Here is a 21,614-nt window from a genome sequence, read left to right on the forward strand (position 1 = left end):
GATGCGAAGAACTGATTCATTGGAAAAGACCCTGATGCTGGGAATGACTGAAGGCAGGAGAAGGGGACGAGAGAGGATGAGCTGGTTGGATGGCATCACCGACTTGATGGACATGAGTCTGAGCAAGCTCCAGGAGTTGGTGATGGACAGGGAAGACTGGTGTGCTGTAGTCCATGGGGTCGCAAAGAGTTGGACACGACTGAGAGAATGAACTGAACTGATATGTACACCTATAGCTGATTCACTGTGCTGGGCAGCAGAAAGTAACCCATCGTAAAGCAACTATATTCCAATAAAATTTTTAATGTTTTTTTTATTTCTATAAACTTTAACTTTCTTAGAGGAGTTTGAGGTTTACAGGAAAACTGAACAGAAAGCAGAGACTTCACATATATCCCCGTCGCCCTGCCCCACCTTTCCCCAGGGTTTCCCCTATTATTAATATCTCCCATTACTGCAGCATATGTGTTACAACTGATGAACCTGTGCTGATCCAACAATATTATAATAACTAAAGTCCACAGGTTACATGAGGGTTCACTCTTGGTGTTGTACATTCTACGATTTTGCCAAACACAAAACGTCATGTATCCACCATTAATTACAGTATCACACAGAATTGTTTCATTGCCCTAGAAATCCCCAGCTCTCATCCCTCCCCCCCTCCACCCCCTGGCAAACAATTAATCTTTTTACTGTCTCTAGAGTTTTGTCTTTTCCAGAATGTCATGCAGTTGGCCTTTTATATTATGTAGACTTTCCAGACTGGCTTCTTTTACATAGCAACATGCATCTGAGTTTTCTCTATATCTTTTCATGGTTTCATAGCTCATTTCTATTTCTTTTCACTTTCTTTCATTTCTTTCTATTACTAAAAAGATATTTCATTCTATGGATGTTCCCTGGTTTGTCTATCTATTCACCCGCCAAAGGACACCTTGCCAATTTTTGGCAATCAGAATAAAGCTGTTATAAGCATTTATGTGCAAGTTTGTGTGTGGACCTAAGTTTTCAACTCATTTGAGTAAATATCTAGAAGCACGATGGCAAGACTTAGCTTGCTTTCTAAGAAACCGCCAAACTGTCTTTCAAAGTAGCTGTGCCATTCTGCATTCCTACCAGAAATCATTCAGAGTTCCTATTGTTCCACATCCTTATCAGCATTTAGTGGTATCAGTTTTTTTTTTTTTAGCCATTCTAATAGGTATGTACTTGTATCTCCTTGTCATTTTAACTTCCAATCCCCTAATGATATACGAAAAGAAAAAGTGAAAGTGTTAGTTGCTCAGTCATCTCCCACTCTTTGCAACCCCAGGGACTGTAGCCCACCAGGCTCCTCTGTCCATGGGATTCTCCAGGCAAGAATACTGGAGTGAGTAGTCATTCCCTTCTTCAGGGGATGGAACCCAGGTGTCCTGCATTGCAGGCAGTTTCTTTACTGTCTGAGTCACCTGGGAAGCCCCAATGATATACGGTGTTGAGCATTTTTTTATATGCTTATTTGGCATCTGTTTATCTTTTTGTGAGCAGTTGAGATCTTTTGCCTACTTTTCAACTGGGTTGTTTATTTTCTTATTGTTGAGTTTTAAGAATTCTTTGTATTTTTTAGATCTAAGTCCTTTATCAGATAAATGTTTTGCAAATACTTTCTCCTGGTCTGTGACTAGTCTTCATTCTCTTAACAGTGTCTTTCACACAGCAAAAGTTTTTAATTTTCAAAAAGTCCAGCTCATCAAATTTTTCTTTCACATATCATGCTTTTGGTATTAGATCTAAAAACTCATTGCCAAGGTAATCTAGGTTTTTTCTTGTTATCATCTAGGAGTTTTACAGTTTTGCATTTTGCCTTTAGGTTTATGATCCATTTTGAGTTAATTTTTTTGAAAGGTTTCCTTATGTATGTATATGGGCTTCCCCAGTGGCTCAGTGGTAAAGAATCGGCCTGCTAAAGCAGGAGACAGCAGTTCAATCCCTGGGTCAGGAAGATCCCCTGGAGAAGGAACAAGCAACCCACTCCAGTATTCTTGCCTGGAAAATCCCATGGACAGAGGAGCCTGGTGGAATGCAGTCCATGGGGTTGCAGGAGTCAGACATGACTGAGCGACTATACAACAACAAGGTACATATACAGATTATTTTTCTTTTTTTGTATGTGGATGTCCAATTGTTACAGCACCATTTGTTTTAAAACTATCATTTCTCCATTGAATTGCCTTTGTTCCCTAGTCAGAAATCAGTTGTTATATTTTAGGCTCTCTAATCCCAGGGACGGGGGAGCCTGGTGGGCTGCCGTCTATGGGGTCGCACAGAGTCGGACATGACTGAAGTGACTTAGCAGCAGCATTCTGCTTCATTGATCTCTCTGTTCTTTCACCTGTATATGCTGATTTATTTGTTTTACACTACCTTTCCATATAAACTTTACCATCAGTAAATTTTTCGAATTTTGATGGGAATAGCATTAAATCTATAGATTAAGTTGGGAAGACCTGGCATATTGAGTCTGCCTATCCATGAACATGAATTATCTTTCCATTTATTTAGATCTTCCTTTACTTCATTCATCAGACTTTTGTAGTTTTCCTCATGTAGATCTTGTGCCAATTTTTTGGTGCTAAATGTAGACATTGATCTATTTTTGGTTTTAAATTCTAATAGCTCATTGCTGGCACATAGGAAAACAATAGATTTCTTTGGATAAATCTTGTATCCTGTCACTTTCCCACAGTAGCTTATTAGTTCCAAGAGTCTGTTAATTCTTTGGGATTTTCTGCATAGACAATTATGTCACATGTAAACAAAGACAGTTTTATTTCTTTCTTCCCATTCTGTGTAGCTTTTATTTCCTTTTTTGTCTTACTGCATTAGCTAAGACTGTTAGTACAATGTGAATAGGAAGAATACGAAGGCAGAGCCTTACCTCATTCCTAATATTAGGGAGAGAACTAACTTTTCACCTTTAAGTATGATGTTAGATGTAGAGTTTTTGTAAATATTCTTTACAAAATAGTTGAGAACAATTCTCCTCTATTCCTAGTTTGCTAAGAGAACTGATCGTGAATGGATGTGAGATTTTGTTGAGTACTTTTTCTGTATCTCTTGATAATCATATGGATTTTCTTCTTTAGCCTATTGATGTAATGGATTACATTAACTGATTTTCACACGCTGAACCAGCCTGTATACCAGGAATAAATTCCACTGAGTCACAGTATATAATTTACATAACATAAAATTTATCATTTTAAAGGGCACACTTCAGTGGTTTTCAGTATATTCACCATGTCGTACACCCATTAACACGATCTAAATATAGAAAATTTTCAACATCGCAAAAAGAAAACTGCATATCTATTAGCAATCACTCCCCATTCTCCTCTCCGCTCATCATCTGACAACCACTTATCCACTCTCTGTTTCTATGAACTTCCTTATTCTGGAATTCTAGACATTTCATAGAAATGTAATCATACAGTATGTGGTCCTTTTTATTTTTGAGTGTGCCATGTAGCATGTGGGACCCCAGTTCCCCAACCAAGGACTGAACCTGTGCCCCCTGCACTGGAAGCACAGATTCTTAACCACTGGACCACCAAGGAAGTCCCCAGTATGTGCTCTTTGGCATCTGACTTTTTTCACTTACTTTGCATGTTTTCTAGGTGCATCTATGTTCTAGCATGTAAGAGTACTTATTTCTTTTCATGACTGAAAAATATTCCATTGTAGGGATGTACCACGGTTATTTCTTAAATACTTCAGTTTAGAGACCAAGATTCATACTTGATACCTGGGGACTACCTGCTCCCAGTCCAGAGCAAAAGAAAAAGATGAGAGGCATTAGCCAGGTATACAGTTTTCCCTTCTGTATGAGAGATAATAAGAAGTGAACTTAGCCTGGAATTTCCTCTGTAATAAAAGAGAATCCTGCTTGAGTCTTGTGGGCTTGAATCAACCACTGCCACTGTCCCCAGCTACTACCCATCATGCTTCCCACTCCCTGCCTGGCATTTGCACGTGAAACAGTCCTTCAAGGTAGGCTTTCTTCTACCTCCATTTACAATAAGGAAACTATGACTCTGAGAGATAAAGTGACTTTCTCAGGGTCTACAGCAAGGATGCCAAGTCAACGTCTGCAGAACACCAAAGCCCTCCTTAGCTGTCAGGTAACACCTATACTTTTTTTTTTTTTATGATTTTTTTGATGTGGGCCGTTTTTAAAGTCTTTTATTGAATTTATTACAATATTGCTTCTGTTTGATTTTTTTGTGTGGGTTTTGTTTTTTGTTAGTCCACCAGGCATATAGGATCTTAGCTCCCTGCCCATAGATCAAACGTACAGCTCCTGCATTGGAAGGTGAGGTCTTAACCGCTGGATGGTGAGGGAAGCCCCAACACCTACAATTTTTTGCCTAAATGTTCTGATAGTGGGACTCCTTAACTGTGTTACACCATAGAGTCAATTGGAAATTTGCAGAGGTCTATAGACAACCCCCTTCACAATAATGTTTTAAACACACGAAATAAAATACATGGGACAGCAAAGGAAATGAACTGCATGGAAATATAATTATCAATTGCTTTCAGTAATCAGACTTTTAGTAATCAGACAGGGTTATATTTGTTCTTCTCATTGCACATTAAATAACAAGATCCAGCAATGGGTCAAATCATTAGTATCACTTTGAAGTAGTAAAAGGCATAAACGATGTTTTTGGTACCTATAAGAACTGCAAAGCGATACGAAAACATCTGGATTTCTACTAGTGACCAAGTCACGGGAGCTACTAATATGACTCTAGTTTGCTGCCTACGTTCATCATGGCAGGAAACACTCAACTTCAGTTAGAGGCGGGTGACAATAAGGATGTCTCATCTTTCTCATCCCAATTCACAGACCCCTGGATAAGGGTCTCTGCTCCCCAATAGCTATGGGACCAGGGGGAATGGGAATGTGGGCAAGAGAGGAGGGAGGGGAAGGGAAGGACCCCCCTTCCCCCCGGAGTCAGCTGTAGCCCCTGGATGTTCAGGAGTCCCTGTGTGAGAGGGGTCACGTTCCTGTCCACTGTCCTTCCTGAGCTCTAGAATTCCTCAAAACAGCTTCTCTTCTGGGAAGCTTCCTAAATAGTCTTTAGTTTCTCAGACTGGTTTCCATCTTAGTCTCTGTTTTACCATTCTTATCTCTCTCTGGACAGTTTAATGCCTTTTCAAACAACACCCCTGAGAGGTTTGGGGAGTTTCTCATCTCTCATATCACACTTCTCATATGACTTCAGAAGGGCAGCCCCCAGAGAAGGGGAGGCCCCACTGCAGACGTGGTGCAAAGGTGAGAACCTAGGGCAAAGTCCAGCAATGGTGGGGACGGGGCCCTCCAGAGCAAAGAGGTCTCGCCTCGAGGGGCTGCCTGCAGAGGGGAGGACAGTGGTCAAGTTACATAACCTTTCTGGACCTCAGTTTCTTCAACCATAAAATAGGAGACAGGCCTCTCCATCATGGTACCTTATGGGGTAAGGAAAGGACAGCAAGAAGGCTCAAGTACACCTCTAAACCAAGTACCAGGCACACTCAGAGCTTACCTCTGCCAAGATGAGACCTGGGAAAAAACTCACAAGGGACACCGGGAAGCAGTAGCGCTTTCTGGTGCTTTAACCATCTCCCAGTGTACAAACTGGGCTTCCCAGGTGGCACTAGTGGTAAAGAACCCGCCTGCCAATGCAGGAGACATTAAGAGACACCAGTTCAATCCCTGGGTCGGGAAGATCCTCTGGAGAAGGTCACGGTAACCTACTCTAGTATTCTTGCCTGGACAATCCCATGGACAGAGGAGCCTGGCCAGCTATAGTCCATGGGGTCAAAAAGAGTCAGACACAACTGAAGCAACTTAGCATGCAAGCACAATGTACAAAATGACCACAGCCCCTGCCCCTGCATTTCTAAGACACAGTCAGGGAGGGGATGACCTGGGGAAGAGCTGGATCCAGGCCTCCTCATCCCCTCCCTGTTCTTCCTGTTTAATCAAGGCATCCAATTTGGGGGCCCTGGAGAGGTCCCTCCCAGCCTCTGTGTCTCCATAGATAAAGTGACTTCTGAGGACCCCTCCAGCCCCAGTCTGACCCATGGGGGATGAAGGACTTCCTGTCCCAGCCACATCGTCCCCCCCGTGTCAGCAAGAGGACAGCTGCCCCAGCAGGTCCCCATGGGCAGAGCCCAGTCTGCTTCATGTCTAACCAGCATGATAAAGCTGGGGGACGGGGTAGGAGCAGAAGGGCAGGTGCAGGGAAGCCAGACTGCCCAGAAGCACGTGCCTGCCTGAAGTTACAACATCATCAAGATGTGGCACCTGTGTCCGTGGTTCCCTAGACCCACCTCCTCCCTGCAACAGTGATTGGGGGTGGGGGGAGGTGGCAGAAGGCAAGAGGGAGGGAGAAAAAGGATGCACTAGACTGGGGTGGGGGGAGGAAAGTCAAGGGGGAGGCTTGAAAGGCTGGGTGGAGCAGAAATACCCTTAAAACGTCCTGAGACTGGGAAGGATGAAGACGGCTCGAAAACAAAAACAAAAAAGTCAAAATGCACACCGGCAGCCCCAGTGTTTCCTGTTTTTCTAACAAATCACCAGTGACTTCCAAGAAAAGCGAGCTGTGCTACACTCGACCCTGGGCACAGCCGCAGAATTTGCACATCTGGCCTGTGCTTCGAGAGCGGTCCCGGGCACAGGATGTGGCAGAGCCGCCCCAGAGATCTGCAGCTCGAGGATGCTCAGAGGCGGGATGCTGCCTGGGAGACAGGGAAGCAGAAGGTCTGAGGGGCTGAGAGGACACTTTCGGAGGATGCACGTGGATGGGCTGTGCCATGCTCATCTGAGTCCGGTCAGGAGTGTGTGGGGGCTCCAGGAAGCAGACAATCCAAGAACCCCAGGCCACCATCTCTCCCCTACCCTGCAGAGGCACCACTGAGCCCCGCCAGAAAACTTCCCCTCCCTCACTCCCCCACAGGCAGGGCTGGGTAGGAGCTGTGGATGGAGGGAGGAAGACAGAAGTGCGCCAGCCTGCATCTGCCCTCAGGCTTTATTCCTACTTGGCTGCTACCCCAGTGGGTAGACTCGATCCTCAGGTCGACAACATTCACACATATAAACTATTTGAAAGTAAGTTTCAGGACTTCCCTGGTGGTCCAGTGGTGTTAAGAATTCACTTGCCAATGCAAGGGACACTGATTCAATCCCTGGGCCGTGGAGCAACTAAGCCCATGTGCCACAACTACTGAAGCCCACACATCCTAAAGTCTGTGATCTGCAAAAAGAGATGCCGCTGCAATGAGAAGCCCATGTACCACAACGAGTAGCCCCGGGTCTCTGAAACTAGAGAACATTGACGTGCAGCAACTAAGACTCAGCACAATCAAAAATAAATAAATCTTAGGGAAAAAAAAGTAAGTTGCAGGTTGTAACATCATGACAAGTCACTCCTCAACATTAGATTGAACCATATTAAGTAGGAACAGATATCAAAATGATCATATGGCTCAATCTATTGTCCATCGGCAGATGAATGTATAAGAAAGTTGTGGTACATATACACAATGGAATATTACTCAGCTGTCAAAAAGAACACATTTGAATCAGCTCTAATGAGGTGGATGAAACTGGAGCCTATTATACAGAGTGAAGTAAGTCAGAAAGAAAAACACCAATATGGTATATTAACACATATATGTGGAATTTAGAAAGATGGTAATGATGACCCTATAGGCGAGACAGCAAAAGAGACACAGATAGAAAGAACAGACTTTTGGACTCTGTGGGAGAAGGCAAGGGTGGGATGATTTGAGAGAATAGCATTGAAATATGTATATGGTTCAATCTAATATTTTACCGTGCCTCCCTTAAGGACAAGGACATTCTCTGACCTGAGACCATTATCACACTAAGCAAAAGAATGATGTTACACAATGCCATCTGCTATGCCCCAGGGGCATGTATATACTTGCAGAGCACCTGCTCCGTGCCTGACTGCCCACCAGCCCTGCATCTTGGGGAACCACCTCCATCCAGTGGCCAAGCATTGGGAGAAGGGGGTGCTGCTGGTGGGAGCTGATGCTGGACAGGGTACAAAGCAGACATCTGAAAATCCACCAGAGCCCGGTGACAACATAAAATGAGAATTCCTCCCCAGGGAAATAGAAGATAAACTGAACTGAAGGCTTATTTCCCAAAAACGGTCATGGCACCTCCCATCCCAAGGCTTCTTCTACAATGCAGACCTGACACTTCCCCAAACAAGAGATGGAATCGAATTTCCTCCCCTTAAACCTGGGTTGGGGACTTCCCTGCTGTGTGTGTGCGTGCTGAGTCACTTCAGTCGTGTCTGACTCTTTGTGACCCCATGGACTGTAGCCTGCCAGGGTCCTCTGTCCATTGGATTCTCCAGGCAAGAATACTGGAGTCAGTTGCCATGCCCTCCTACAGGGGATCTTCCCGACCCAGGGATTGAACCACGTCCTTTATGTCTCCTGTGTTAGAAGGCGGGTTCTTTACCACTAGTGCTACCTGGGAAGCCCTCTTCCTTGGTGGTCCGGTGGCTAATACTCTGTGCTCCCAATGCAGGTGGCTTGGGTTTGATCCCTGGTCAGGGAACTAGATCCCACATGCCACACTAACAGTTCACATGCTGCAACTAAAGATCCTGAAACTTTAGTGTGCCGAAACTAAGATCCAGCACAGCCAAATAAATACATATTAAAAAATAAAAAACCAAAACCTGGACGGGCTTGTGGCCACTTCAACTGATAGATGATAGTGGAGGTGAAGGGAAGCAATGAAGCTGATGCAGCTACTGCCTCATTTCCTAGAAGACTTGCACCTGGAGCTCCGAGTCATGGAGTAAGAAATCTGAATGTCCATTGGGAGGTTGCCATTTTGGAAGGAAGCCCAAGCCACATGGGGAGGCCACTTGCAGGCACTTCTGACTTGCAATTTCAGTCCCCAGCTGTTCAGGTCTTACCAGCTGAAGCCTCAGACATCACTGAACACAGATAAGCCATCCCCAATATGTCCAGCCCAAACTCCTGGTCCACAGAATCCATGAGCATATTAAAATGGTTAGCCTCAGGCTTCCCTGGTGGTCCAGTGGCTAAGAATCCGCCTTGCAATGCAGGGGACACCAGTTCGATTGTTGGTTTGGTAAGATCCCACATGCCACAGGCTAAGCCTGTATACCACAATTACTGAAGCCATGCACCCTAGAGCCTGTGCTCTGCAACAAGAAAAGCCACTGCAATGAGAAGCCCATGTGCAGCAACAAAGACCCAGGGCAGACATAAATAATTATTTTTTAAAAAACGGTTAACATCTTCTACCACAATATTTTGGGGTAGTTTGTTACAAGCAATAGGGCCTCTCCAGTGGCTCAGTAGTAAAGAATCTGCCTGCAATGCAGGAGACTTGCAGGAGACTTGGGTTCTATCCCTGGCTTGGAAAGATCTCCTGGAGGAGGAAATGGCGACCCACTCCAGTATTCTTGCATGGACCAAGGAGCCTGGTGGGCATGTGGGCATGGGGTCACAAAAGACTTGGACATGACTTAGTGACTGAGCATGTTTGCACATTACAAGCAATAGTATCTGGAACATATGTATCTGGCATAGACCCCACACCCTGGCAGAGACCAGGCCACATGACCAGAAGGCATTGGACCATGTGTTCAGAAGAGCCCAGCTGAACAACTAGAAAGAACGCTACTCAGACATGGGTGCCATCTGCCAGGCAGCTCAGACAATCACAGCAATTCAGCAAGGCCCCGTAGTGGTGTTCAACCTAAATTCACTTACTCAAATAAAAAGTCCTCTAATGGAGTGCAGAGGACCACAGGATATTGGGCTGACAAAAAAGTTCATTTGGGTTTTTCCATCATATCTTACAGAAAACCCAAACAAACATTTTTGTCAACCCAACGCTTCGCTGGATGCTATGGTAGATACAGATATCACTGATTCACTGATACCGACCCTTGCTGATGCCAGCATGGAGGTGGCCACATTCTGTGGACCAGAATGACCAGGGCAACTTGCCAGGCACACACCAGCCACAGGACCTTGACACCTGCTATTCCCTCTGTCTGGAGTGCTCTGCTCCCAAATGTCTGCTTGGCTAATTCTCAGTCCTCCTGGTCTTTAAGGGACGGTCTTAATTTGGACTTCTGGTAAACCCCACCTCTGGCACCTGGTGCTTCATTTTTCCACCTCTCTTATCACCACCTGACACACTATTCACGTTACTTAGTATATAAATAATAAACCATAAAGGGCTTATTGTCTGTTTCTCTCCTCCAGCCCCATTAGAATGTCACTCCATGAGGACTAGGAAGAGTGCTCGGCACATATTTGATGAGTCAATGAACAAATAACAAATGAATAAGTGAATGACCAAGAGGTTTGAAGAAAGGTAAGAAGAGAGAAGCATGTCACGCATCTAGCCTGACTGAGACAAGGATGTTGCTTTCCTTGTATGAATCACAGAACTGGGTCACCACAAGGCCAAGGATGGCCAAGGGCATCACCTGGACAGAAGCGGGAAGCTTCCTTGGGTTAAAACCAGGCCATCTGAGAAAGCCTTGCTCCTCTGATCATCTCATCTCTTGGAAGGGCAAGGAAGCAATGAGGAAAAATACTTGTGTGTCTTTAATTCTGACCAAGAATAACGGGAGGTTTGTAAAATAGAAGCGAGGGGGAAACATGGGGGAAATGACCACATCATCTCAAAGTGTGGACTAATCCTAGCAGAAAATGTTGGACAGTCAGACCCACATCTTAGACTTTAAGGAAGCAGGCTCCTAAGGGGCCAGGAACCCAAGAGAATGGCTTAGCAGGGAAAGAAAATTCTGAAAAGTAAATTGGAGGCAAGTCACAGAGTCTCACGAAAGCGAAGAGGGGGATGTCAGGGACCAGCATGATCTCTTGGGGCATGCATAAAACAGGGAAGTGAGGTCCCCACGTAAGATGGGACACGGAAGATCGAGAGTGAGCATATCACAAAAGGGAGGCTGGAAAAAAACAGAAGACATCAAGAAGGGCCCGGAGAGTTATGTTCAGAACCTAAATCCAAAGAGATTAACCTGGCCATTCAGGACAGATTGGGGCATAGTTACAGATGCTGGAGAGAAAACAGAACTGCTTCATGGCTAGTTCCTCCATCCTTTTTCTCAAGGAGAATAGTTATCCTACCAGAAAGGATGGATCAAAGATGGCTTGTTCAGTCAACAGCAAGCATGTATTAAGTGTCTATTATTTGAGGGTCTTACTAGGCACTGAGAGGGGGCAGGGGTTCCAGAAATTTCAAGGAGTTCACGATCAGAAGAGAATATGAGGTCCAAAGGCAACGTGGTAGGACCACCAGCAAGAAAAATAAATTATTAAAAATGACAGGATAACTTGATAGAAAAATGGGCAAAAGACTTGAATAGACCCTTCCCCCAAAGAGGATCTTCAAGTGGTTAGTAAACATGCCAATGTGTTCAATTTCATCAGTCACCAGAGAAATGCAAATTCAGACCATGATGTGATCCCACCAGACCCACCTGAATGGCTGAAACAAACAAGATGAGCGAACACTTCAGGATGTGAAGCACCTGACCCCTCACGACTGCAGGTGGGGTGTGAACTGGTCCAGCCACTTTCCAAATGGAAAGCACTAGCTACCACGGCACGACCTGCACCTGCCACATAGCGTGGCAATTCCACCCCTCGGGTACATGCTCAGAAGATACGCACCAGGAAGTTCAGAGAGGCACCATTCAAAATAACCTCCATGTAGACCCTTGGAGGGTAGGGCATCTCCGTGTAGGTTTACAAGAGACAGGGACAGTGGAGGAGGGACAAGGTCAATTAGCAAAGCTTCTCCAAGGTACCTCCCAGTGGTTAAGACTCCAAGTTTCCACTGCAGGGGGGCTCAGGTTCAATCCCCGGTTGGGGAATTAAGATCCTGCACGCCGCACAGCATGGCCAAAAAATAAAAACATTTTTTAAAAAAATTTAAAAAAGAAGGCAACTTCCGAGATAAGTCTACAGGAAGAAGCTGCCTTGGGCTTCAGGCACGGGGTGGGGAAATGGACAGAAGTATAGACAGCTTGGTTCCTGCAGGGAATGCCCAGGCATTCAGAACTACTGGAGAGTAAAGGATGACGCAGGTATGGGGAGATAAAGATGCCCAGGCTGGGTGGCAGACTGTGAATGGCCTTAAATGTCAGGCCAAGTGCTTAAAGGGTTTAGTCCAGTGCCACGTGGAACTATGGCCAAATTTTCAATGGGCGAATGTCTCACTGACCTTGGAATTTAGATGATCACACCAGCAAGGGGATAAAGGGGAGTCTGAGAGGAGACCGGTCCGCCGACACAAAGGGCTCTAAAGTCAAAAGCCACTGCTTAAAATGAGTTGAGGATGGCAGATGAGTATAAATACCTCTCAGAGTCATAAAGAAACTTGAGGTTGTGAAAGGGAACTGCTACTGATACTCTTTGAAGGATCAGAGAAAATGAAAGATGTACGAGAGAAGGACAGGATGAGATAGAGAAAGACAGGACAGACACAAGAAAAGGCTGTCCCAGTTTTGGAGAACTTAACAAAAGTAGAATCTTGGAAACTACAGTCTCAGAGTCTGCCAGTCCCCATGACATCATTCTCTATATGTTGTTAAGAGGTAGTTTGTGAACAACATTCAGGGAAGGATACAGGGACCACCAGGAGCAAGAATGGATTCACTAAGGGGGTGACTCAAGAAAATGCACAAAAATAGCTTATCTGAATTTTAGCAAGTCCTGCTATAGGCTCATGACAGTGTAAAAAAAAAAGTGAGCACAATAATCACAAGATAAATGGACTCACCTCTGGCTTAAGAACCTCACCCAAGAGAACCAAAGGTCTTCATCTGTGGGGTCACCTCTCCTAGAATGCCAGAGAACTCTGCTTTTGGTCCTTTATAGCAGTGGTCCCCAGCTTTTTTGGCTCCAGGGACAATTTTTCCATGGACCAGGAGTGTGTGTGGGGTGGGGGGGATGGTTTCAGGATGATTCAAGTGCGTTACATTTATTGTGTGCTTTATTTCTATTATTATTATTACATCAGCTCCACCTCAGATCATCAGGCATTAGAGGTTGGGGACCCCTGCTTTACAGCATGTCATGGTAAAAACTGTGGTAAATATAAACAACATAAAAGTTACCATTTTAACCATTTTAAACTATACAGCTGAATGGCATTTAGTACATTCACATGATGGTGAGACCATCAGCACCATCACCTCCAGAACTTTCTCATCTTCCCAAACTGAAATTCTTTCCCACTGAACACTAGTTCCCCACTCCACTCTTTTCCAGCCCTGATAATCACCATTCTACTTTCTGTCTCCATGAGCTTGATAACACTACGATCCTCACAGAGGTCGAATCAGACAATAGTGTCTTTTTCTGATGGGTTTATTTCACTTAGTATAAAGTCCTCAAGGTTCATCCATATTATAACATACATCAGAATTTCATTTCTTTTTGAGGTTAAGTACTAATACTTTGGCCACCTCATGCGACGAGTTGACTCACTGGAAAAGACTCTGATGCTGGGAAAGGTTGGGGGCGGGAGGAGAAGGGGACGACAGAGAATGAGATGGCTGGATGGCATCACCGACTCTGTGGACATGAGTTTGAGTGAACTCCAGGAGTTGGTGATGGTCAGGGAGGCCTGGCGTGCTGTGATTCATGGGGTCGCGGAGAGTCGGACACGACTGAGCGATTGAACTGAACTGAACTGAACTATTCCATTGTATGTACAGATCTCATTTTGTTTACTCCATCTGTAGACAGACATTTGTGTGGATTCCATCTTTTAGAATAGTATGCCATTTTCTTATTAGTGGTTTTCAATAAGACTTAGAAGGTAGGCTTTTGTACAATGGAAGGGATAAACAACTTTTATATAACATTGAAGATTCAGAAAGATCTCAAACTAGTAAAGTTCAAATATGGATGAGACTCATAACTGTCTTTCCATATCCGTTCTCCCTTCTTCTATAGTAATGTAATTTATAGAAAATTTAGATTGTATTTCCCAGATTCTCTTGTAGCTAATTGTGGCCATTTGACTACATTCTGACCAATGGAATATAAATAGATGCTGATAAGTACAATTTCCAAATCATGCTTTTAAAAGGGATAGGCGTGCCTCCTTCTTCTTCCTCTTTCTTCCTTTTGCTAGCTGGAATGCAAACACAATGGCAATTGTTAGAGCAGCCATCATGTGCCATGAGATGAAAGCTACATGTTGACAAAGACAAAGCAACAAGATAGAAGGAATGTAGGTGATCTATGAAGTTGTTGTGTAAAGACTGGACCACTTATGTTCAGATCTTTACATGAAGGAGAAATAAAGCTCTATCATGTTTAAGCCACTATCACTTTAAGTCTCTCTGAAATAACAAAGAAACTAATATACTAACTAATAGTTCAGTCATTACCAAGTTATCTAAGAAGCACAATTGTATTTGTTTGTCCATTACTGTGTCATTTAGATACAGCTGGTGGGATTTTCCCCAAATTTGTAGGCCATGTTATAAGGTCTGACCTTAAATAGAGACCACACTGATGTACCCAAAATCCCCTTATAAAGGGACACACCATAAAAGCTGAAGTCATCCTCCTGAGAAATAGCACCTATTTCTCATACAGTGTGCCCACCTCTGTGTATCCCACTCCAGAAGGTCAGACATTCTTCAGAGCAAATTGGCTTAAGGAGCTAGTACTAAAGCCACTCAAGTTGAGAGGGTACTGTTTTGGTAAATGATTAGAGATAATCTCTTACTGGTGATAAGAAGGTATCCTGAAAATAAAGTATAGGTGTCAAAAAACTCTTCCTCCCTAGACAAGATCAAACAGTTCAGTGAAAAATTATGTCCTCCAAACAAAACTATGGAGATAATACAAAGATCAATGATTTCCCGGGAGTGGGGGGAGACTAGACAAAGCACAGAGAAATTTTAGGGCACTGACAATACTCTGTATAGGGTGTCCCTGGTTGCTCAGCTGGTAAAGAACCTACCTGCTAGCATGCAGGAGATGCAAGAGATATGGGTTCAATCCCAGGGTTGGGAAGATCCCCTTGGGAAGAAAATGGCAACCTGTTCCAATATTCTTGCCTGGGAAATCCCATGGACAGAGGAGCCTGGTGGGCTACAGTCCTTGGGGTCACAGTAACACATGACTGAGCGCACATGCACACATGCAATGCTCTGCATAATATTATAATAATAGATATATGTTATTCCGTTCCGGTCCGTTCCGTTGCTCAGTCGTGTCCGACTCTTTGCGACCCCGTGGACGGTAGCCTACCAGGCTTCTCTGTCCGTGGGATTCTCCAGGCAAGAATACTGGAGTGGGTTACCATTTCCTTCTCCAGGGGATCTTCCCGACCCAGGGATCGAACCCGGGTCATTCATAAAATTCATAGAATGTAAAAATATCAAGAGTAAAACCAAAGGTAAACTATGGACTTTGGGTGATTATGATGTGTCAATGTAGGTGTATCTGTTATGGCTGGGATGGGGGAAAGGCTGGGAGTGGGGATAGGAGCTTGAGATTGACATGTACACACTACTATATTTAAAACAGATAGCCAACCAAGATCTACTGTACAGCACGGGGAGCTTGGCTCTATATCCTGTAATAACCTGAATGGGAAAACAACTTGAAAAAGAATGGATACTTGTATGGGTATTACTAAATCACCTTGCTGTATACCTGTAAACACATCATTGTTAATCAACTATACTCCAAAATGATAAGATGGATAAAAAAAGAAAAAAAAAACTATACTCCAATATAGAATACTGAGTATATTCCATAATGTCTTGAGTATATTCCATAATGTTCCAATATTCCATAATGTGTTGTGAAAAAAACCAAATGAATCTTTTGGCCAACCCAATAAAATTTTTTTAAATGTACATTCATCCTTGGTGTAAAAAAATAAGTGCCCGTCTGGTGAGTGATATTGATGATGCGCGGGGCAGAGGGTAATATGACAAATCTCTGTACCTTCCTCTGTTTTGTTGTAACCTTAAACTTGCTCTAAAAAATTAAGCCTTTAATTAACAATGTTAATAACGTTCCCACCTCCAACTACTGAATAGGTCTTAGGAGCAAGCAGCCATCGATAAGTAATCTCATCTTGGAAAATGCTGGGTGGGTAGGGGGAGGAGGAAAACCGGACTCTCTGAGAGGACTGGGCCCTGGACTCAACCATGGTGCCAGCCCAATCCCTCAACATTCCCTCCACAGAGGCCTTGAAGGGAAACCAGTAGAGTAGAGGCTTGGTGCAAGAAGGGGCATTCTCAGCCGCTACATCCATCCCCGGGAGGACGCAGGACCATGACAGCGCCTAAAGGGAATGGGAAATTGGTGGCAGCTCCTTCTGTCTCCATTGCACCCAGCATCGAGGGCTCCTCTCTGTCAGGTCCCGCAGGCCCTGCCCTCTTGTTTTTCTAGACCACTCGGGTGCCTCCTGGAACGACCTCCTCTCCCGACCCCCAGACTTTACCTGCCTTGGACCCGAGCTCCGCAGCCTCACTCGTTCAGAAATACGTTGTTTTTCTTGATGCCACACAAAGCTCGTCCTCGCTCAACACGACCTCTCACCTCCCTTCTCAGCCCCAGCCCTCAGGCCGACCTCTGCCACTTTCAAGCCGGAGGTTTGAGGGCTGTGCGCGCTTGTGTTTCTTCCTTCGCGCTTTACCCTAAGCCTCCCTTCACAGGCCGGTGTTATCGCACCGCGATGCGCGGGCCGAGGTGTTGACCGCGCGGGCGTCCCTAGCACCTCTGCCCTGCTGGGGTGCCGCTTCTGTTTTGCATCTTCTCTCTACTGGGTTCGGAGAAAGCAGTCACCAGGGAAAACAGCCTCAGGGCATCAGAAGTCACGTGATGGGGTGACCGCCATCTTTGGATCCCCTGCTCACTAGAGAGGACACGGGGTACTCCCTGTCCCCAGGCCCGAGGGAGCATGAGGAACGTTCCCAGACCTTTCCAGGCGCTTATGTCGGAACCCAGAGAAGGGGGCCCTGGACACAAGCCCCAGTTCTTGTGGGTGCCATGGTGGTGGTTCCAGGCTGGTGGGGGAAGCGGGTACGTCCAGTCCCCTCAGCCCATTTCTCTGGTGGGTGAGGAGAGGGGCGTACTTGCCACGTTGAATGAACTTGGAAACACAACTGGAAGCTTCTCTCTCCTGGGGAGGTCTTTCAACTACTCTCTCCTTCCCCCAGAAAGCCTTCTTCTTTAAAAAAAAAAAAAATTATGTTTTTGGCTGTGCTGGGTCTTCGTTTCTGGGCAGGGTCTTTCACTAGTTGCAGAGGACTCTTCATTGCAGTGGCTTCTCTTCTAGCAGAGCACAGGCTCTAGGCGCACAAGCTCAGTAGCTGTGGCACACAGGCTTAGTTGCTCCACGGCACATGGAATCTTCCCAGACCAGGGATCCAACCTGTGTCCCCTGCACTGACAGGCAGATTCTTAACCACTGGATCACCAGAGAAGTCCCAGAGAGCCTTCTTTCCTCTCCAAAGCAGTAAAGAAAAAGAGAACCTTGACCTTGTTTACCCTGCTTGTGCGTGACTAAGGGAATTTCTTTTCCTTCTAAAGGGTTCCACATTAGACTAGCTGGGCTGCATTTATGAACAATGCTTTAGGAGTTGTAAAGGGCGATATGCAAATTAATTATCAGTCACATTTAATTTTCTCCCAGTTCAAAAACCTGAGCTTGTTCCGTGTTGCCCTTGGCTTCCTCGAGGGTCAGCATGGCCAGACACCCCACCTTGGGATGTCTGAAGAATCCCAAGAAATCCTCCAAGCATTTCTTTGCCCCAGTGCCCCTGAAGACACAGATCCTGATTGCCCCACAGTCAGCCTAGTAGGCAGGACAGGAAGCCCCTCTGCCTTGTAAACACCCGTGTTGCAAACAGACACTTCCCCAGGCTCCTCTAAGGCGGGGTCACCAGCTGGGAGTGGCTTGTTTGGGCTTACCAGGGGTGCCCAGCTGCTGCCTTGAATCTGAAATAACTTGGAGGGTGGAACAGTTTCCCAAGGATCAGGGACTTAGCAGTTGGAGTAGTTTACCAGGGGCTTAACGTGTCTGAACCCCACCTCCCCACCCGTCCCCTTCACCAGCCTGTCTTGCCCATACTGGAGTACAAAGACCCAGGACTTTGCCCCTTTGAAAGCGAAAAGTGTTAGTTACTCAGTCATGTCTGACTCTTTGTGAGTCCATGTACTGCAGGCCGCCAGGCTCCTCTGTCCATGGAATTCTCCAGGCAAGAATACCAGAGTGGGTTGCCATTTTCTTCTCCAGGGGATTTTTCCAACCCAGGTCTCCTGCACTGCAGGCAGATTCTTTATCGTGTGAGCCACCAGGGAAAACCAAAAGGGTACCCTTACCTCAAGGTGGGACCCACAGAATCCAGGGAGATGCCTGAAAATACATTCTCAGAGGTTGACTAATCCCACAAAGCACACAGATGCCTGATCATCAGCCACTGGGGCTGACCCAGACTTCCTGTGTGCTGGGTGCTTCACCAGGCAAACATTCGTTCACCGAACATGAACTGAGTATTGCCAGACGCTGGCCCCTCAGCGGGGAGTTGGCACTGTACAAGATGGTTGGGAAGTTTTCCTCACCGGGAGGAGAAGGGAGAAATAAGAATATCCATCAAGTCTTGGGGAGGAAACTGAGTCAGGACATCCGGCTGGAAGAGAGAGTGTGGATTCACGGAGAAGATTCGAAGAGCAAGACTCGGCTTTGAAACTACAAACACAAGACCTCAGACTTTGGACTTTGCCTAGGAGGCAGGTGGCACCAAAGGCTTCTTGAGCATGGTGACAAAAGAGTTTCATTAGAAGAATCTCCTGGGGGAAGCAAGGAAGAGAGCAGGGTCCAGAAGCAGGCCTAGGATGCTGGTGACGAAAGCTGAGTTGGGTGACAGGGAGGACTATGGGGAAGTGAAAAGAAGCGAGAACCAAAGGAAGCGCCATCAAAGCTGGCTGGAGAGCGGGGGACAGGAAGAGGGAGGGAGCACTCAGAGGTGACTGCAACATCTCCACTCCAGACCAGGAGTCTGGTTTCACTAGAGATCCCCAAATGGGGAAGTCTGGAGAGGAAGCCTGTGTCGTGGACGAAGAGCTGGGCTCCGGACTTGTGTTGACGTCGAAATGGTAAAATCGACCAGCATGGACTTGGAGATAAGGGTCTGGGTGAGGGACCTAAGCATGACCTGGGACAGCAAGAAGAGGAGCGTGCAGAGGAATGCCAGGAGGTGCATATGGTGAGGAAGAGGCTCTAGGTCAGGGTGTGTGTGTGTGCTCAGTCGCTCAGTTGTTTCTGACTCTGCGACCCCATGGACTCTCGCCCTCCAGTCTCCTCTGTCCATGGGATTTCCCAGGCAGGAACACTGGAGTGGGTTGCCATTTCCTTCCCCAGGGGATCTTTCTGATCCAGGGATCAAAACTGCATCTCCTGCGCTGGCAGATGGATTCTTTACAACTGAGCCACCTGGGAAGCTCTCTAGCAAGGGGTGCTGGGCATCAAATGCTACAGAAACTGCAAAGAGATGCAAACTAGCAGAAAGTCACTGGAAGCTGCCATTACAAGGCCACCAATGACATCAGAGGAAGACTTCCAGTGGAGAAGCCTGGGTGGAGGGAGGTGGGGCACCACTGTGGTCAGAAGGACTTTAGCCTCTGGGAGTCCTGCCATGACATGGGTACCATGAGGGAAGGAGCAGTTCCCTTCTCTGCTCAGCCCATCAGAGCAGCTCCTATCAGCCTACACTTGGAGAGAAGACTTTGTAAAACTCATAGGATGTCAGAATATAGAGCCCCTTGAGCCAAGAGGGAACAGGCTTAGGGAGATGAACAGCAGAGTGGGGGACAGCTAGGACTAGAGATCTCAGCTCCTACTTCCATTCAGTAGTCTGAAAATCACACCACAACCCCACTGTGTTCACTTAAGGACAATAACAGGCGAAGGAGAGCTCTGAGTTTTGGGTTTTCTCAAAATGAAACTCTCAAGGTATCAGTACAGAAGTGAATGTGAAATGCAAAGGCCCATTAAACGTTGGCTCAAAAACCCCAAGAACAAGAGGCCATTAATTCCCCGTGTGACCTGGAGGTGGATCAGGTTGGCGCTGAGAATTTCTCTGGGACAGCCACAGAGGAAGGTGTCTCTGAAGTAGTTCATTTTATCAGATTGGTTCAGAAGGATCCAAGAACAAGAGACTCCCCACTGCCCCCCACCCAAAAAAAGTCCTTTCTCCAGCACAGGAGATGGACAAACATCCCCATGTCCAGCTGTGGCTCCAGGGTCTTACCATGCATGGCTCTGGTTTTCTAACTACCACTGAGCTCCTGCTCTGGGAAGACAGGCTCTGAAGACAGGCTGTAGGATTTGTGAGGGAACTGCCCAGCTTTGGGATTTGTTTATTCAAGGCCACTGAATTTCTTAAATTCAAATTATGTTATCAGAACAACCAACTTTCCTACAGCCAGTAAGACACAGTCACCAAGATTTGGAGAATTAGAGATGCTTAGGGACAGGGGAGCCTTGTGGGCTTCCGTCTATGGGGTCACACAGAGTCGGACACGACTGAAGTGACTTAGCAGCAGCAGCAGCAGAAATGAAGTGATCTGCCTCCATTCTCATAGCTTTCGTTTCTACATCTGACATGTGTTTTCTTTGAATGCTTCTCCCAATGGGGAACTCACTACCACAAGTCTTCCCATTCCATGGTTATTCTGCTCTGAACTTCTCTAAGATCTTCCCTGTGGTGAGCCGAGATTTCCTCACAATTCCTTTCATGGGTCCCTTTCCTCCTAGGAGAACGACCTCTACAGGGCAGGTCTTCACCTTTTCCAAGGAATTGTGCTTAGTCCCGAAGTACAGTGTTAGTCGCTCAGTCGTGTCCGACTCTTTGTGACCCCACGGACTGCAGCCTGACAGGCTCTTATGTCCATGGGATTTTTCAGGCAAGAATACTGGGTTGCCATTTCCTTCTCCAGCGGTTCTTCCTGACCCAGGGATTGATCCCATGTCTCCTGCATTGCAGGTGGATTCTTTACCCGCTGAGCCATTGGGAAAGACTGCTGCCCTTCAAATATCTAAAAACGGATATGACTTCTCCTTTATGTCCTCTTCATATAGAAAAACACCTCTCCTTCTGTAAACATGCTGTATTGTGCCATCACTACCTTGGTTACCTTTCTCTGGGTGTGAGATGGTTTATCAGCATCCCCACTAAACACAGCACCTGGCCTTGCACAGCTCTCCAGATGGATGGAAGCATCTAAGAGTGGAAATGAGCCTTCCCTCAGCTTAAGGGCAGGGAAAGGAAAGACTCATGGGAATCGGTAGAGAACTGTTGAAGGCAAGAATCAAAGATGACGCTGAGGTTCCAGCTTGGGAGCACTGAGGTGCTAGGTGTGTACCTGGGAGGACTAAGGCAGAGAGAAAGAGGAGAGGAAGGCTTGGGAAATGGGAAACCAAGAATCCAGTCATGGGAGTCCTAAGACCAAGCTGTTCTTCCAGCTTCCGAGACACAGATCAT

At 46.0% G+C, this 21,614-nt stretch overlaps 1 protein-coding gene across 7 annotated transcripts in view; it reads right to left on the reverse strand.

The window, feature by feature from the left end:
- PIK3R5 (phosphoinositide-3-kinase regulatory subunit 5) overlaps window positions 1-21,614 on the reverse strand; it is a 77,376-nt gene that overhangs the window by 47,404 nt on the left and 8,358 nt on the right. Inside the window, exon 1 of one of the 7 annotated variants that reach the window (XM_088828893.1) lies at window positions 16,571-17,576. The exons of the other annotated variants lie outside the window; for them this stretch is intronic. The gene's annotated coding sequence lies outside the window, so the exon portion shown is untranslated. Of the gene's footprint in view, window positions 1-16,570; window positions 17,577-21,614 lie in introns of those variants that run through there. 7 annotated transcript variants of the gene reach the window in all.

The sequence above is a fragment of the Moschus berezovskii genome, chromosome 20 (assembly GCF_049115385.1).
Source record: "Moschus berezovskii isolate FMDL1 chromosome 20, NW_MosBer_1.0, whole genome shotgun sequence".
NCBI lineage: Eukaryota > Metazoa > Chordata > Mammalia > Artiodactyla > Moschidae > Moschus > Moschus berezovskii.